This window comes from Bacillus rossius, chromosome 1, assembly GCF_032445375.1.
Source record: "Bacillus rossius redtenbacheri isolate Brsri chromosome 1, Brsri_v3, whole genome shotgun sequence".
Taxonomy (NCBI): Eukaryota; Metazoa; Arthropoda; class Insecta; order Phasmatodea; family Bacillidae; genus Bacillus; species Bacillus rossius.
The window spans coordinates 316,810,276-316,826,761 of NC_086330.1; positions in this window are offsets into that span (position 1 = coordinate 316,810,276).

Below are 16,486 nucleotides of genomic sequence, written 5' to 3' on the forward strand. Positions count from 1 at the left end.
GTATAGCCAAGTCTGTTAACACCGCTAATAACCAGGTGAAATTGTTAAGTCAAAATGCTCAGCATAATGCTAAAATGCAGGCACTAGCACGCAATTCAAAAAACGGGTCCGGACTCTTCTTGCAACCTTACCCAGTTACAGGAGGAGGGGGAAGGCAGAAACTCAGAAGCAAGAAGAAGGGAAACAAGAAACAATAATAAATAACTTACCGAAACGTCCTCTTACCAACGTAGACTTAAAGATAGCAATAAAAAAATTAAAAATTCCATACTTTAGAAATGTGTTTATGAGGAACAACTTGCCAAGAAAACCATGGCATAATGAATGTGCTATAATTAATTTAGATTCCTCGGAAGGGCCTGGAAGTCATTGGGTTTCCTTTAGCAAGAGGGGACTGAATGTTACATATTACGATAGTTTCGGAGATTTGCCTCCACCATTAGAATTGCTACGATATTTGAAACAATCTAAAATAACTTACAACTATACTAGACAGCAGAGAATAAACTCATGGAACTGTGGTCATTTATGCATAAAGTTTCTGCTCTCTGTATATAAGACACACAAGTAAGAGTTTAGGCTCACAGTTCAAAAACGAGGGAAAGTTGCACCACGCATAGAGACGTAATCGTATAACCTGAAATGTCGATCATGTTAATACTAACAGGAAACAGTTCGGAACTATGTTCCACACACTTTACTCCCATAGAACTTAGTGGAAGGGAGTGGGAAATGGCTCTTGTTGACTTCCACAGCTATAATAGCATTCCTAATGTGCATGAAACAAACAATATATTTCGATATATCCTAAAGGATGAAGAGCAGCCACGTGAACTGGTTCTACCAACAGGCAGTTATGAAATTGCAGACATTGAGATGTATGTGAAACAAATTCTACCTACTTATATCTCCTTCACATTAAGAGGCAACCCCAACACACTACAGTGTGCAATGTATAGTGATGTAGCAATATATTTCCGTGCTAACGATACTCTACGAAGCATGCTTGGCTTTGAAGCTGGAATCTACAACGAAGGATTAGTATATGAATCAACACTGGCTGTGAATATCCTTCCAGTGAACGTCATACGTATTACAACCAATATCGTCGGCAACAGTTTTCTCAACGGAAAGATAAACAGCATGCTACATGAGTTTTCTCCGCTTGTACCACCTGGATATAAAATAATGGAACTACCAAAAAGTCTCATTTATACTCCACTCACCGTCAAGAGAATACAGGAACTGATTGTGCGGGTTGTTGACCAGGACGGTTACCTTATTAACTTTCTAAACGAACAAATCACTTTACGTCTACATCTGAGGAAATATGGGCGTGAAATACTTAAATCTGTATAAAGGTAGGGGAGTGACGAAACCTACAGTCAGTAGATCACGAGACCTCAAGCGACTAACACGTGTCAACGTACGCTTGCTTAAGAATTTGGGGTATAAAGTTAATCAAAATGGCCGATAGTATTTTAGAAATTGAACAGCCGATACAATACCATGATGACATTACCAAAAGTGAATACCATTCTTATAGGCCATTCCTACATGGTCCCTATGAAGCAAGCTCTGAGGTAAGAATTTCAATACAAAATGATGATATCTACACTCTAATCTCCAAGAGCATTCTACGCATACGTGGCACTTTCACCAAGGCAGATGGTACAGCACTGGATAATGCAAAAATTATAAACAATGGAATAATGCACATGATGAGTCGGATAGCATATGAGCTGAATGGTGTTCAGATTGATGAGTGTCGAGATGTGGGGACTGTATCTACCGTGAAAAACTACTTGTCATGCACAAGTGATGAAAATGGACTTAGTAAAATGTCAGGGTGGAGTCTCGAAGACAACTACAGCCTTCCTGTTACTGCAGCTGGACAGTTTGAGATTTGTGTGCCACTAAACCATCTGTTCGGATTCACAGAAGACTATAAGCATATTATCATAAATGCAAAGCAAGAGCTAGTGATAGTATTGGCAAATACATTTACTAATGCCATTGTAGATGTAAGTGTCCAACCACAACAAGTGTCACTAACTCTAAATAGCTTCGAATGGCTTGTTCCACAGATCACTGTTTCACCATCCCAAAGAAAACCGCTTCTTCGACTGGTGGAAAAGGGAAAAAATATCGACCTAGCTTTTAGATCGTGGAGCATAGAATCATATCCTAGTTTACCACATGCTCAAACAATTTCTTGGAATGTGAAATCGAGTTTTTCCACAGAGATGCCACGGTATATAATCGTAGCATTTCAAACCGCTAGACATAACACCATTAATGCAGATAAATCGAGATTTGACCACTGCGATGTAAAGAATATCAAAGTATACCTCAACTGAGGAAGCTACCCCTACATTTATTTAGAAAACTATTTCACTAATGGATATTACTTACTTGCATATAACATGTATGCATACTTCCAGTCGAGTTTCTATGGATGGCAGTGTGCACCGCTGTTGACTCCTGAGAGTTTCAAAGACAGAGCAACTCTGTTCATGTTTGATGTATCTCGTCAGGATGAAAGGATTGCATCAAATGTAATAGATTGCAAAATTGAAGTTACAACGTCAAGGAACATCCCTGCTTTAACTCAAGCCTTTGCGATTATACTTCATGATAGACTTGTATTGAATAACCCAAGAGACAAAACTGTTAAAATACTGTCCTAGAAAGGATCTTGGCTTAGTCCCGTCTCGACCACCATGACGAAATGTGTAAACCTCCAAGGCTTCTCTAGTCAGTATGGATTTATTATCAAGGAACTTAGCATTGCAGATGAAGAAGGAAATGTAATAACACGTAACTTTCAACCTCCATTTGAATGGCGATATCTCACCAGGAAGCATCAAAAAACAAATGCCTGGCTCACTAGAAATTTTCATGGTTTACAGTGGGAACACGGACTCCTTCCTTATGCTTCAATACCCGACATATTGGCAAGTCATCTGACCGGACCTGTATTGGTTGTAGGAATAGAGCAGAAACGGTGGCTAACTAACTATTGTAAGCAACATGTGCTAATATTAGATGTACAAGCAGAATATGACTGTCCATCATTGAAAGATTTAAATAAATATTACGCATGCAATAATAATAATAGATGTCCAGGTCCGATCTCAAGACACAATGCGAGCATGCTTAGGGCTTGGATGGTTGATCACCGCGTTGGAATGTTGGAGGCCACCAGCAAGGCGGTGGGGACAACAACAGAAGCAACGGTACATGTGACTGAACTGGAGGGGGGTCCTAACAGTATAAATTGAGGTCAACACCCTATACACAGCAGTCAACACATAGTCGTGTGGGTATAGAGCTGCTGCTACAAATTCAAGCAAATGTCATTCGATCCAACTGCAAAGTACGCGGAAGTAACGCCGGGAGTCCGCCGTGTGCACTACGTCACCGAGGATGGCTACTTCCAACTAGAGGTCTGCAACTTCGGTCATCACTGGACCAGTGATTGTGACGAGGAGGCTCCGGACATCATAGAGACATCCTGCAACAAGGTAGATTGTGTCGTCCATTATCTAAGACCTGACAGTACATTCCCTACAACATTAGAAGCGCTTAAGGCTGCATCAGCGACTGAAACTATAAGCTCGGAACCAGACTATTCCTCAGTAAGGTGCGAGTTACGGCGCAACACCGATCCGGAGGCAGTTATTAGTTGGAAGGAACAGTGTGACGGGTTTATTCACAACACCACATACATTAACCATCATTGGTACACATCCTGCAGCTTTCTACTGTGTAGGCTCTACCGCTTCACTCCCCACAGTTAAATTTGTAAGCTAAGAAGAAATTTGAGGGGCTCGTGCGGTTGTTATTATATCTTCACGCCATGACATTGATTTCAACAGCTTGTGGTGGAATACATGTGAATGTATTAGGACCATACCCTTAGAGGACATACCAAGTGGAGCATTGGATGAGGAAACATTTCTACACAATTGGTTTGAAATCGAGTACTGCAGACAACGTGGGCGACGGTGGTCACGTGAAGAGCCGTGGGGACGATTCCCTGAGCATGATCGATCACCAATAGAGTCATCACGTCAAGTTTTTGGAGACATAACCTCAAATCATCCACTCGTGAACCAATGTTACCACCAACCATCGTTAGTAACGATGCTGTCGAACTACTGCCAATTGCATCTCGTCAATCACCTCCTACATCAATTACAGAGAGACCATCACATTCATCAATTGTGGGGAGACCAGCACGGACATCGCATCTCATGCTAGGAGCGAATCTAACATCTAACTGTATGAACGAGAGTGAATTGTCGATTAACATCTCATAGAGTCTAACATACAACTGAAAATAATTTTAACAATGGACTGTTCTAATAAATGCTCTACTCTATAGAATTGCATAACAGACATATTTATCCAAGTGATACATATATTTTTAAATACGACCCTCGACTCATGTGATGGCAGTCGAGCTGAAACTGTGGTGGTGTAAGGACCTACAGCAGAAGTAGTTAACAAAGATGTCTAACTTTCAACCGAACAGGATATACTCCAGTGTAACACCTGGGCTAGGCACTGTTGATTATAGTGAGTGGATCGACGGGGTTTTAAAACGTTTTTGGGAGAGTTGTGATGCTGTGTTTCACGTGAAACAGGTTTTAAACCCAGGGCCTCAAGATATGCCTCTAGAAGTTATCAACTGCCTGGGCTATGGACATTGTAGTGTGAATATGATGAGAGATGATACAGTTCTCCCTGCAATGCCTGAAGAGGTTTTCGCACATGCATTCAACCTACCAGCTATTCAGTCACCGCCAGCATCTGCATGTGGTCAGACTTCGTCAGTACTGACATCGACTGCCTGTACCCAGATGAGTCCCACATCGCCAGCACCTACCACATCAGTAGCAGTCCAGCATAAATGCCAGCGTCAGCTTCGCCTTCCTACATCTCACAAGAGTGGAACCCGAGATCTCAGTCATCTAGGTCCGATCAGTGAAGACACCACTCAAGTATGTTCCACAAAAAACACTAGTGATGAAAGCACTGTTGAAATTGCTCGTGTAGCAGTGTGTTCATTACTTCTGGAAATATTAAGCAAAGTATAATGTTATTTATATCAATTTTATCTTTATTATGTATTTCAGAGTATATTATACTCTATGTAACTTGTAGTTATGCTTAATATTTAGGTATTGAGTCTCTGGATTATGTAAATAGGTTATGTTGACTTTTTCACTATGATGTGTAGTGTGTGAATATTATGTTTTTTTTTTTTTTAAATCAGTGATTTTTCTTATCCCTTGTTGTTTGTAATAAGACTGAAATAAATATGTGTTTAACATTTACGATGTTTGCTTTAATTTCAAAAAAAATATTTAATGGTCCCTCTTATTAAAAATTGTTTTAAATTCAGAGTATTTTTAAAAAATTGTAACTATAAGTTATTAACCTCCTCAGCTAGAGTGATTGCTTTAATACATAAATTCTAACACTACCTTCGAGATGTCTTCCGCCACTACGAGAATAAGAGAGAGAGACTCCACACACCACTATTCAAAACACCAATATTTTATAAATACTCTATCATCAAACCTAAACATATAAAGGCATACATAAATAAATAATAAACATAGTTTAGAATATGGCTACAGGTTCCAAACTTATCTCGACTTGCCTCGACTGGTTACACATTGCATAACACTTGTAGGTTTTTAAATTCAAACTTGGCACCATCCAGCGACAATGCCTTGAATTAAAGATGGCCGACAGTGGCGCCATCTGGTAACGACTTTATGAATTAAACGGAGAACTTGGTGAATACAGGCTACCGACTTGTCTCGTCTTGTCCCCCCGACTTGTCTCGACTGTCTAGACTTACTCCGTCTAGACTTGTCTCGACTCGTTCCCGACTTGTCTCGACTGACTACATAACACTTGTAGGTTATTTACTTAATAGGTATATACAGTTAAACAAGTAATCCCCTATAAGCATACATTCAGGGACTTTGACAATGAAAATTCTCGTGTGTGAGTCTGATGCGCATAAGGGTACGTATACTTTGACGCATCATGCCACACCTCTCCGGCCAATATGGTTGCTAGTGACGCTATCTACTAGGTTTTTGAATTTGAATTTGGCGCGCTCCGGCGGTAACTTTAAGAATTAAAGATAGCGACGGTGGCACGCTCTGGTAGCAACACTAGGAACTAAATATGGCGATGGTGGCATCATCTGGTATCGATTATATGAACTAAAAGATGGCGACGTTGGTGCCATTACCAGCCAACTTGAGAACCAAGATGGCGGCTCCTCTGGCAACTAATTTTTGAATTTGGCGCGCGATACTAGCGACATATACCAGCCAACTTGAGAACCACGATGGCGGCGCCTCTGGAAACTAATTTTTGAATTTGGCGTGCGATACTAGCGAAATCTACCAGCCAACTTGAGAACCAAGATGGCGTCGTGTGACACCTGTCTGCCGACTCCCTAACTAATATTAGATTTGGCGCCATCTGGTAGTCTGTGCTGAAATTAAAGATGGTGGCGGTATAATAATTTTAATTTCAAATGTGGTGCATTAGGTACGCATTAAGGAAGGCAAAACCCCTCCCCCTTTTATCATAATCTTGCTGTCAGAACGTTGCATATATAGATTTTTATTCCATTATATCCCAACTGGTCTTGTGGTCTGGTTGGTAAGATGCCTGCTTACTAACCTCGACATCCTCGGCGTTTACATGTCCCATGGATCGAATCCCAGCCCTGACACTGAAAATATTTTAGTTAAAGAAAAAAATAAAATAATCCCTGCTGCTACCTGGTGGTGACCAACAGAACTATATGACGTTACAAGATGGTGGCCTCCAGCAGACGAAAACAAGATGGCGGCCACCAGCAGACGAAACAAGATGGCAGCTGATGTTTACATCGAATTTCGAAAAGTTGAAGTTCGAAAAAAATATTTATAATCCAAGATGGCGGCCATGACGAAAAGTGCAACGGTGACATCACGATTCGAAGTTGGTGGAAATTTCTAGAAATACAAAATGGCGGATGGATTAGCATGGATTAGAATAGTTTGGCATATGGATTAGCATGGATTGGCATACGAATTAGCATAGATTGGCATAAGGATTGGCATAGATTGGCATATGGATTAGCTTGGATTAGCGTAGATTGGCATACGGATTAGCATAGATTAGCATAGATTGGCATACGGATTAGCATAGATTGGCATACGGATTAGCATGGATTAAATGACGTCATCCAAGATGGCCGCCGGATCCTGGATCCTGCGCCTGTCCTTGAATCGGTATTTTCCATCTACTATGGTCCATAGACCCCAAAACCATCGTCAAACGTGTGTGTATATAGGTATATATTTATGTATATGCAAATTGTTTGTAAATCTTGCAATTTTTATCCAAAACTTTTATCGGAACAATTTTTGTTAGGACGAACCACTGCTGCAAGGAAGTGATAAAATAAGGGGTAGAATTAAAAAAAAAATCATAATTTCAGTACTATGTACACTATTAGATGCGTTATTATTTATAGTAAAGCCTTAAAATACATTCTAAAACTTTCGTGTGAAATAATTTTGGTTAGGACCAACCATAACTGTAAGGGGTGTAAAGAAATAAGGGTTGAAGGACAAAAATTTCATTACTTCCTTAGTTTGCACAGTATTAATACGTTAAAATTGTTGTATACCTTATAAACATGATTTAAAACTTTTGTCTGAAACAACTTTTGATGCAACCAACCATTGCTGAAAAGAGTGGAACAGGGGTTAAATGACAAGAAAATTCATAACTCCCTTAGTAAGCACACCATCAATCCGCTTGAATTGTTTGTTAATCTTATAGTTATTATTTAAAAAAAAAAAATTCTGAAATTTTTTGATAAGACAAACTGTTCTTGCAAGGGGCTGGAAAAAAAACAGGGGTGGGAATAAAAAAAATTATCATTTTCGTATCATGTACGCTTTTGAATAGGTTCTTATTTATTGTGAAACTCTAAAATATTATATACAACTTTTGTCTGAAATAGTTTTTTACATGACCAACCATTACTGCAAGGGGTGGAAAAAGAAGGGTTGAAGGACAAAACAAATAAACTCCCTTAGTAAGTACACTATTAGATCCATTCAAATTGTTTGTAAGCCTTATAAATGTTATCCAAAACTTGTGTCTGAATCAATTTTTGATACAACCAACTGTTACTGCTAAAGGTGAAAGAAACAGAGTTTAAAGGACAAACAACTTCATAATCTCATATTAGGTAAATTATAAAATCTACAACAATTGATTGTACATCTTCTAAAAATTATCTTAAACTTTGGTCTGAAAATATTTATGGTAAGAAGAACCATTACTGCAAGGGATTGGAAAAAATCAGAGTTTTAAAAAAAAATGGGTGCGTGTAGGTACTTATGTACGCGCGTGAGAAGCTATGCTTCTTTGTCATCATTAAAAAAATAGTTTTTAATGGCAAATAATTAATTACAATTAAATAATAAAAGGGCTGGAAAAAGATAGTCCACACAGTCAATAAAGATCAGTTTAAATTTGAAAAATAAAATAAATAAAATTTAGAGAATAATAAATATATGACATAATTTGTACTAAATAGTATAAGATTCTTAATTTTAAATATTTATTATTGATTATTATATATTTTAAAATAAAATAAATAAATATATTAATAAATTCAAATATTTAATTTAAGTTTATTCATTTTTGAAATATTTATTATTTTCTTAATTTAATATTCACTTTTCATTTTTATCAAAAAGTGTTCATTAAATTTGTTTATTTATTTTTATAAATATTTATTATTTATTCAATTTAATAATAAATTTTAAAAGTTAATATTTTAATTTTATGTTCTATTTGAATTTTTATCACAAATTTTTTATTAAATGTTTTATTAAATTTATTTCTTTATTTTGTAAATATTAAATAACCAATAAATTTTTTTAACATTAATAATTTAATAATACTTAGTATTAATTATATTAAATAACAATATTTTAATTTATATAAATAAATAATACATACGGATAGTTTACCTCAATTATATTGGAGCACTTGAAAAAGTATATAAGCACAATTTTTTTTACTAATATTTACGAATAGTAAATAATATTAAACAAAATATTCATTTTAAATCACTACTGAATATAATTTATTAGCACATATATAATTCGCACTTGTGTGAAACTAAAACACGTGTTGTGAACGTAGAAAATAGAAACATGTGGATAAATATTATAAATATGAATACAGTGATCAGAGGCGACGAGCGTGCCAACATGCGCGACTAATAGAGGTTCTATTTCTATTTTGTTGGTAGCTTTTTTTCGAGACTTAATGAGCGATTTAGCGGGCAGCTTCAACCTGTTAATTTTGTGTTACAGTGATGCGCGCGCATCTTAAAAATTCAATCTCATCATTTTTTCATAACGCGCCTAAAGAAGTATAACTTCAAAAATCCATAACTACCTGAGTAGGTATAATTTAAAATTCTTTCAAAGCTATTAGATGCTGGATGCATTGAGTTAATAACATTCGAAACATTTTCACTATATAGAATATGAGAAAACATGTTTGGATCATTTTGGAATATTTGACAAAATATAGTACATTAAGTTGTTAAAATGTTCCAGAAGTTTGTAGACGTTACCAGAGCACTTAGAGAAGAAATCGGTACTTCTAAATCTATCTACACCTGCAGACTGTGCCGAAAGAGATTTATTTCAAATACAATGTAATCTGCTGGAATACTGGATGGACAGCAAGGCTTTTGTATCGACTGCGTCTAGTATTTGACTTAACGTCCAGCCTCCCAAGCATAATTGTTTTTTTATTAGAGTAAATGGCACAGCAATGTACAATTTTTTTTCAAACGAGATATATGACGTGTAATTGAGGTACCGGTAACAACGGAAAGTCTGATATTTGTAATTTCCAACCTTAAAACTGCCTAAGTAAATAAACCTTAGTGTGATGTGAGTATAGTGAACAATAATATTGGGCTAGGGTGACATTTCGTACGACAAATCAAAATTTATGTTCTTTTTTTTTTTTGGTAACAGAAAAAAATAAGTTAAAATGTTTACTTGTTGGTAAACACAAGTTTCAATTGGGAATATATAACTGTTCTGGTTTTTGGAGCAAACTGTTTATGCAAACTAAATCAAAGAGAGATTGTGATTCAGGATTAAACCCCATAAAAATTTAGGCTGATTGCGAGAGGTTGTAACTATAAATTTTGCCTGATCAAGTTAAAAATATGTTGGTGCTTGTGTTTTTTTTCAGAGACTGGGAAAACACCTGTGATACTTCGAGCACCAACAGAGTTCACATTTTAATATTTTAAGAACGTTTTAATGAGAGGTAGTCGAGATACCATATTTATATAGTATTTAATCAAGTAGCAAGAGTGTTGGTTTTTGTTATATATTTATATATAGCATGGTGTTTGCCATGATTACACATAATTAAATAGTAACCTGTTCCACTTGAAACATTGGTATGTGGAGATTTGTGCAGCTTTATTGTAAAACATTTTTTTATGTGTATTTTAAATAGGGAATTCATATTTTTGTTAAGTGAATAAATAAGAACTCTATGATGGTTGTTTAAGGGTGTTAATGAGATTTAGAGAAAATATTTACTCTGTGTTGATAATTGTTCTAAATGATGAGATCATTATTTATTTATAATTAGGTCATTTTTAAATGGCTTTTAAATACACATAGGCCTACTTACATGTAGCCAATAGTTATACCCATGTGTTACTGTATTTATATTTAAATTTATTGTTAAGGGAATGACACAGTAGTTATTTAATGGATAGCCAAATCAAAACGTAACTGCGTTGTGGCCTATAATAAATTTTTTTTATGAGGCAGGCTTGCTCTCAAAATAATTTTATACAATATAATATACGTTTAGTTTGTAATTGGCTTTAATATTATTATATTGGAATATATGCTTACTCAGTAAGAGACGTATGCCTGTACTACCGCATCTGTTGCAATAATGTAAACTCCCCTTTAGATATAGTTAATTATTTTGTGTTGAGTAATAAATTGAAGATAAATGGATTTTGTGGATTTCGTTTATACTTTAAATTTAAATTATTTACATAGCCTGGTACATTGTTTCCCCGTTGGCTTGCTGCGTTCACCCTTCTTGAGTGAAATAAAATATTATCTTAATCCTAACTTATCTTGCAATCTAGTATTTTTTCTTGAAGTAATTAGGTACTTAGCTCTAGTCAACCCTCTCATTTTTGCATGGTTGGAAGCAAGGTAGTTACCTACCTATTACATTCATATAGACCAACTAACTAAGCATGTTTTACGCTTACTATAGAATCGAGCATCCCAATCAATTATTTACTCTTACTATAAGTCTGAACCATTAAATAACCAGTCCTGACTACATACTTGGCCTAGCACATTATTCTAGGACACACATTGGCCGCACATACGATAAAAAGGATGCACATTTGTCATCTAGGACGTATCTGGCGACACTGGCGACACCTACACCTAAGTTTCGGAACTAAGATAGCCACAACCTGCAGACCAAAATAAGATTACTGCCCACTGCAGACTACGTAATGGTGGTCTAAGGCCAATATCAAATTTGTAAGTCAAATTTGAAAAAAAAAAAAAAAAAAAAAAACGATTTTTCACACGTAACAATAAGGCCCTGGCATAGTGATGGGTCGTTCGCGAACGAGTCGTTTATACTGAACGACTCGTTTATGTGAGCGACTCGCGAGTCGCTCTTCAAAAAAGAGCATATCATTCGCGAACGATATTAAAGGTAAGAATCGGCAGGCTATATTCACGAATGATACACAGAAAGGAATGGTTGAATGACTTTGGCTCGCTCGACGAAATGTGAGAATGAAGCAGATATCTCGTAGGTGTGATAACCTTGGCTTGTTTGGATGAAAAATGAGACAAGAGAAGTTGGCGGGTAGCAGATAAGACCGCTAGTTTGTAGGCTTATAGAATTTCATTATCGCGTGTTTTCTACAAAGACACATCTTTGGTAACAGATTCATAACGTTGGAGCGTGGTATCTGCTTTAAATCACACAGCACAGCATTCTACTTTTTAAATCCTAGAGAGAAACAATACGAAAAGAGTGCAGGTTTCTTTTATCGTGGAAAAATATTGTAAAGAAAAAACCTTACAACATGCCACATCACATATTGTGTAATATTGGGTTTATTGACTTAAAAATTAGCTAAAAATTGTGAAAATTGTTTTAAAAATTGATTCGACTACTCGGTAAAAAAGCAATGTAACGTCTTGAAATAATTTTGTGATATCTTGGATTAAAAAAACATATAAAATTTTACATATATCCTATAGCTGCACAGAAATTTTGAACATAATTAATTTAAAAATAAAATTAGGTGAGATGGTAAATTACGCATTTAAATTAAATTAATAGCTACATGAATTTAAGCGAAAATGATTACCTTATGTTGACTGCAGCAAGTGTATATTTCGACTTTCAAAACGGAACACTTAGGCCTATGTACTAGTTGAGATGCTAATTAACACTGACTCCTGCTGCACTTTCAAAAGCCGACACACGTTGAATAAGATTCAGATTCTTCTTACACATAGGAGTAATCCTTTTTGTTGAGATCGATGCATAACAGTTCGAAGTTAAAATTACTGAAATAATAATGTACTCGGGAATTGTTTCTTGGTCCATAATGAATGTTTGCGATAACTGCAATTATTTGGTAAACACCGATTAAATATCCATATTTCAACAAGTCATTATAATAAGGCGCATTTTAAATATTGTCCACAAAGTACTTTACAAATTTTCATTCAGAAATAATATTTGTGAAACAGATTTTCCTGAAAGCCTACTTCTTCTATCTGTGATAATTTGGCCAGCTTTAGAAAAAACTCGTTCGCATGGAACTGAGGTCGCAACTACACAAAGACGTTTTTTGGCTAGTTGGAATAGTGTTGGATAAACTTCACGCCTTTCAAACCACCAAGTGAGCGGGTTTCCATTTCTTGGCAACAATGGTTCCTGTAGGAATTTATCGACTTCAACTATCCCTGCAACTTTTCGATTGGGATTGCTCAGCAATTTTTTTACACTTTCATCGAACTCTTCCCAAATCGAAGACCCCTGGTATTGAGTAGCATTTTGCACCTCATGTGTTATGGTTGGATTAGATTTAGATCCGAATTTCACGCAGTGCGAAATTAGAGTCTGTTTAATTTTTTCCGAAGAATTCACATCGGAAAAACCACGGGCCTTGAATCGCGGATCCAACATCGTAGCTTCTGCAAACACACTGTTTTCTTCAACAGCTTTGAAGCGTTTGTTGATGCCTTCTAGCAATCTCTCTGCAATTTCCTTGGCGGGAACATTTTCGTCGAGTTCGGAATTACGTCTAGCACACCATGTCTTCAGTGCTTTAACAAACAAAATTATTTTTGAAGCAGTGACTTGTTTTTCAGAGCTAATTTCTTCTGTGCAGTCCTTAAACACTTTCAATAATTTACATACATTTTGAATATTGCTCACATCTTCGTTCGTAATAACTGGAAGGTCTGGGTAGTTAATGGCTGTAGTTGAAGCTAGGGCATCTTTGACATCAACAATTCTTTGAAGCATGTCGTAAGTAGAATTCCATCTAGTGACGACCTCTTGCTTTAGCTTCAGACATGGCTCACCTAATTGCTCTTGCATGGATTTCAATTTTGCACAAGCTTGAGGGCTTCGTTTGAAAAATGCCACGATACTCTTGACTTTGGTAAGTAGTATCTTGGTTTTAGTCCCATCAAGTCCATGCTGAACAATCAAGTTCAGGTTGTGGGCAAAACAAGATATGTGTGTCCAGCCGGTAAGGTTAACAGCTGCCACCATGTTAGCTGCATTGTCACTAACAACTGCAACAACTTTTCTGTCGATGCCCCACTCATGTGTCACTCGCCTTAATTCCTCTGCTACATTTACAGCAGTGTGCTTGTCGTCATAATTAAAACATTCAAGAAGACAGGAATGTAGTTCCATATCTTTGTTAATATAGTGTGCTGTTACTGATATGTAACTTTCATTTTTTACTGATGTCCAACCATCTGTCGTAATTGTAACTGCATCAGCAGCCTCTAGAGCAAGCCTAACTTTTACTTTCGTTTGTTCGTACATTTGAGGCACTAAAACAGTGGAAACAGTCTTTCGAGTAGGAAGTTGGTATCCACTGTTTAAATTTTGCGAATATTTTCTGAAAGCTGGGCTTTCTACTATTCTGTAAGGCAGGTAATCTTTAACAATCAATTCTGTAAGACTGTTATCAATGTCTCTATTTTTCCTATTTGACAATGGCTTATGAAAGTATGAAGAAATTGTACTCACACTTTTCCGACCTGTGTGTAACACTGTTTCTACTGACTGTGCTTCACTAGAAGGGACTGTGTTTCGTTGAGTATTTGAAGTTTCTTCTGCAGGCCTACTGGATACAGAAGGTTCTGGATCATTTGGTTTATCCTCTTCAAATCTTGAGATATCTGCAGGTAGCTGACGTTTCAAGGACAGTGAAATTGTGGGATGTATGGTTCGCACATGGCGTGTGAGATTAAATGTACTTCCACCTTTGTACGAAATCACTTTTGAACAGAAATTACATTTTGCTTTTCCATCACTGTTATTAACTTCTGAAAAATAGTCCCAAATTTGACTAGTTTTTTGATTTCTGGGTGCCATGATTAAATAACGTCAAAATAATTCATGGAAACATTAAACACTTTAAGTATATTAAAGATCAAATAAATAAAGTTAATCTTATTATTATGTATTTATACTCACTCCCGTGTTCAAAATGTTTGGCCACAAAGAAAGACTGTTTGCTGCTCGCGACTTTTTGCGACCCCGACTCGCTCGTGAATGAAATGACAACTCACGACTCGCAACTGAACGAAATGAATATCCCGGACTAGCTCCTGAATGAAGTGACGCGCTCCGACTCGCTCGCGAGCGTAATCTACAACTACCGACAGACGATCCGCTCATGAACGATATGACTCTTTTGAATGACTCAAACGAACGACTCCCTGTCGAGAGTGAGCGCACGTGAACGACTCTCTAAAACGAACTGTTTCGACCCATCACTACCCTGGCAGAATGAATAGTGCTGATGGCAATGCTGATGGCTGCTAGCTGCTGATTGGTGGCAGAATCAGCCAATGAAACGGGCAAATGCGATGCTGATGGCAGATCCCAAATTCACTAGGCACATCACGGCCGATGGCTGATGGACAGATCGCCGCATCAGCGGTAGAATCGGCAGTCATGTAATTTCGTCTGTTAGTTATTTGTTTGCAAACTTTGACGCTCGTGTTATCTGCTGTGATGAACAGCAATTCTCGCTGCCGAACACAGTCTATTAACAAATCAGTAATGTCGTCCAGCTACATACTAATTATTAAGAACAAAAATGTGAATATCCAGTACAGAACTCAGCAACAACTGACCAGAAAAGTCGTTTTCGCGGCAAAACGACGAATAATGAAGTGATTGTCGTCTTTTGTTCATATAAACATTAAGAACAGGAAAGGGTTTATTTATTCCTCCGTTTTAAACAAGGAATAATGTTAAAACATTTAAGTTGCATTACGATTTATCTTATTCTGTAGGTTACCAGTTGACAGCATATTTTAATGTAAACAAACGTCCACGTCTGCTGAAAATCATATGAAATTTGTTGCTCCCAAACCAAAACATAAACACAGTTTACTGCGCATGCGCGAACACACAGTTTTCAAAATACATTACAATTGGTTGCTGGTGGTTGTCACGTGATGGCTGGTGTGCTGACCAGCCATGAAAAGATGAAGTTGGCCGAACTTGGCCAGCCATTAGCCATCAGCCACATTCGAATGCTGGTGGTGACGTAGTAGTGAAACAAATGGCCAATCAGAGTTCACCAGCCATCAGCATTGCCATCAGCACTGTTCATTCTGCCAGGGCCTTTAAAGTTACCGGAACAGAGTGTTGGTTACCTTATGTACATGCAATAAATATAATAACGTATTTTCTGTGCTCTTTGATCCTGGTGACTTAACCTCTGCATGGACCAAGTGTTGCCTCTTTCCAGACGTTGTAACATTGCCGCTGAAACCTTAGCATGTGTGGTGAGAAGTACCGGTGCGTCCAGTAGCGGTCGCGGGAGGCGGAGATATGGAGGATATAACCCCCCTTTGAGTTACGAACGAAATATGCGAGATATCGGCAAAGGCAGTATTTTATTTCGGGTGATGCAAGGTAAGCCGTTACAACACCTGGAATAACAAACCACAAATGCAGTACTGCATGTTGAGAATGATAATATAACCGTCCAAAAGCACTTGTTGTTTACGTAAGTTTTTTGAAAAAAAAAAAAAATTAAAATCCCCTCCCGAAATAAATTCCTGTATACGCC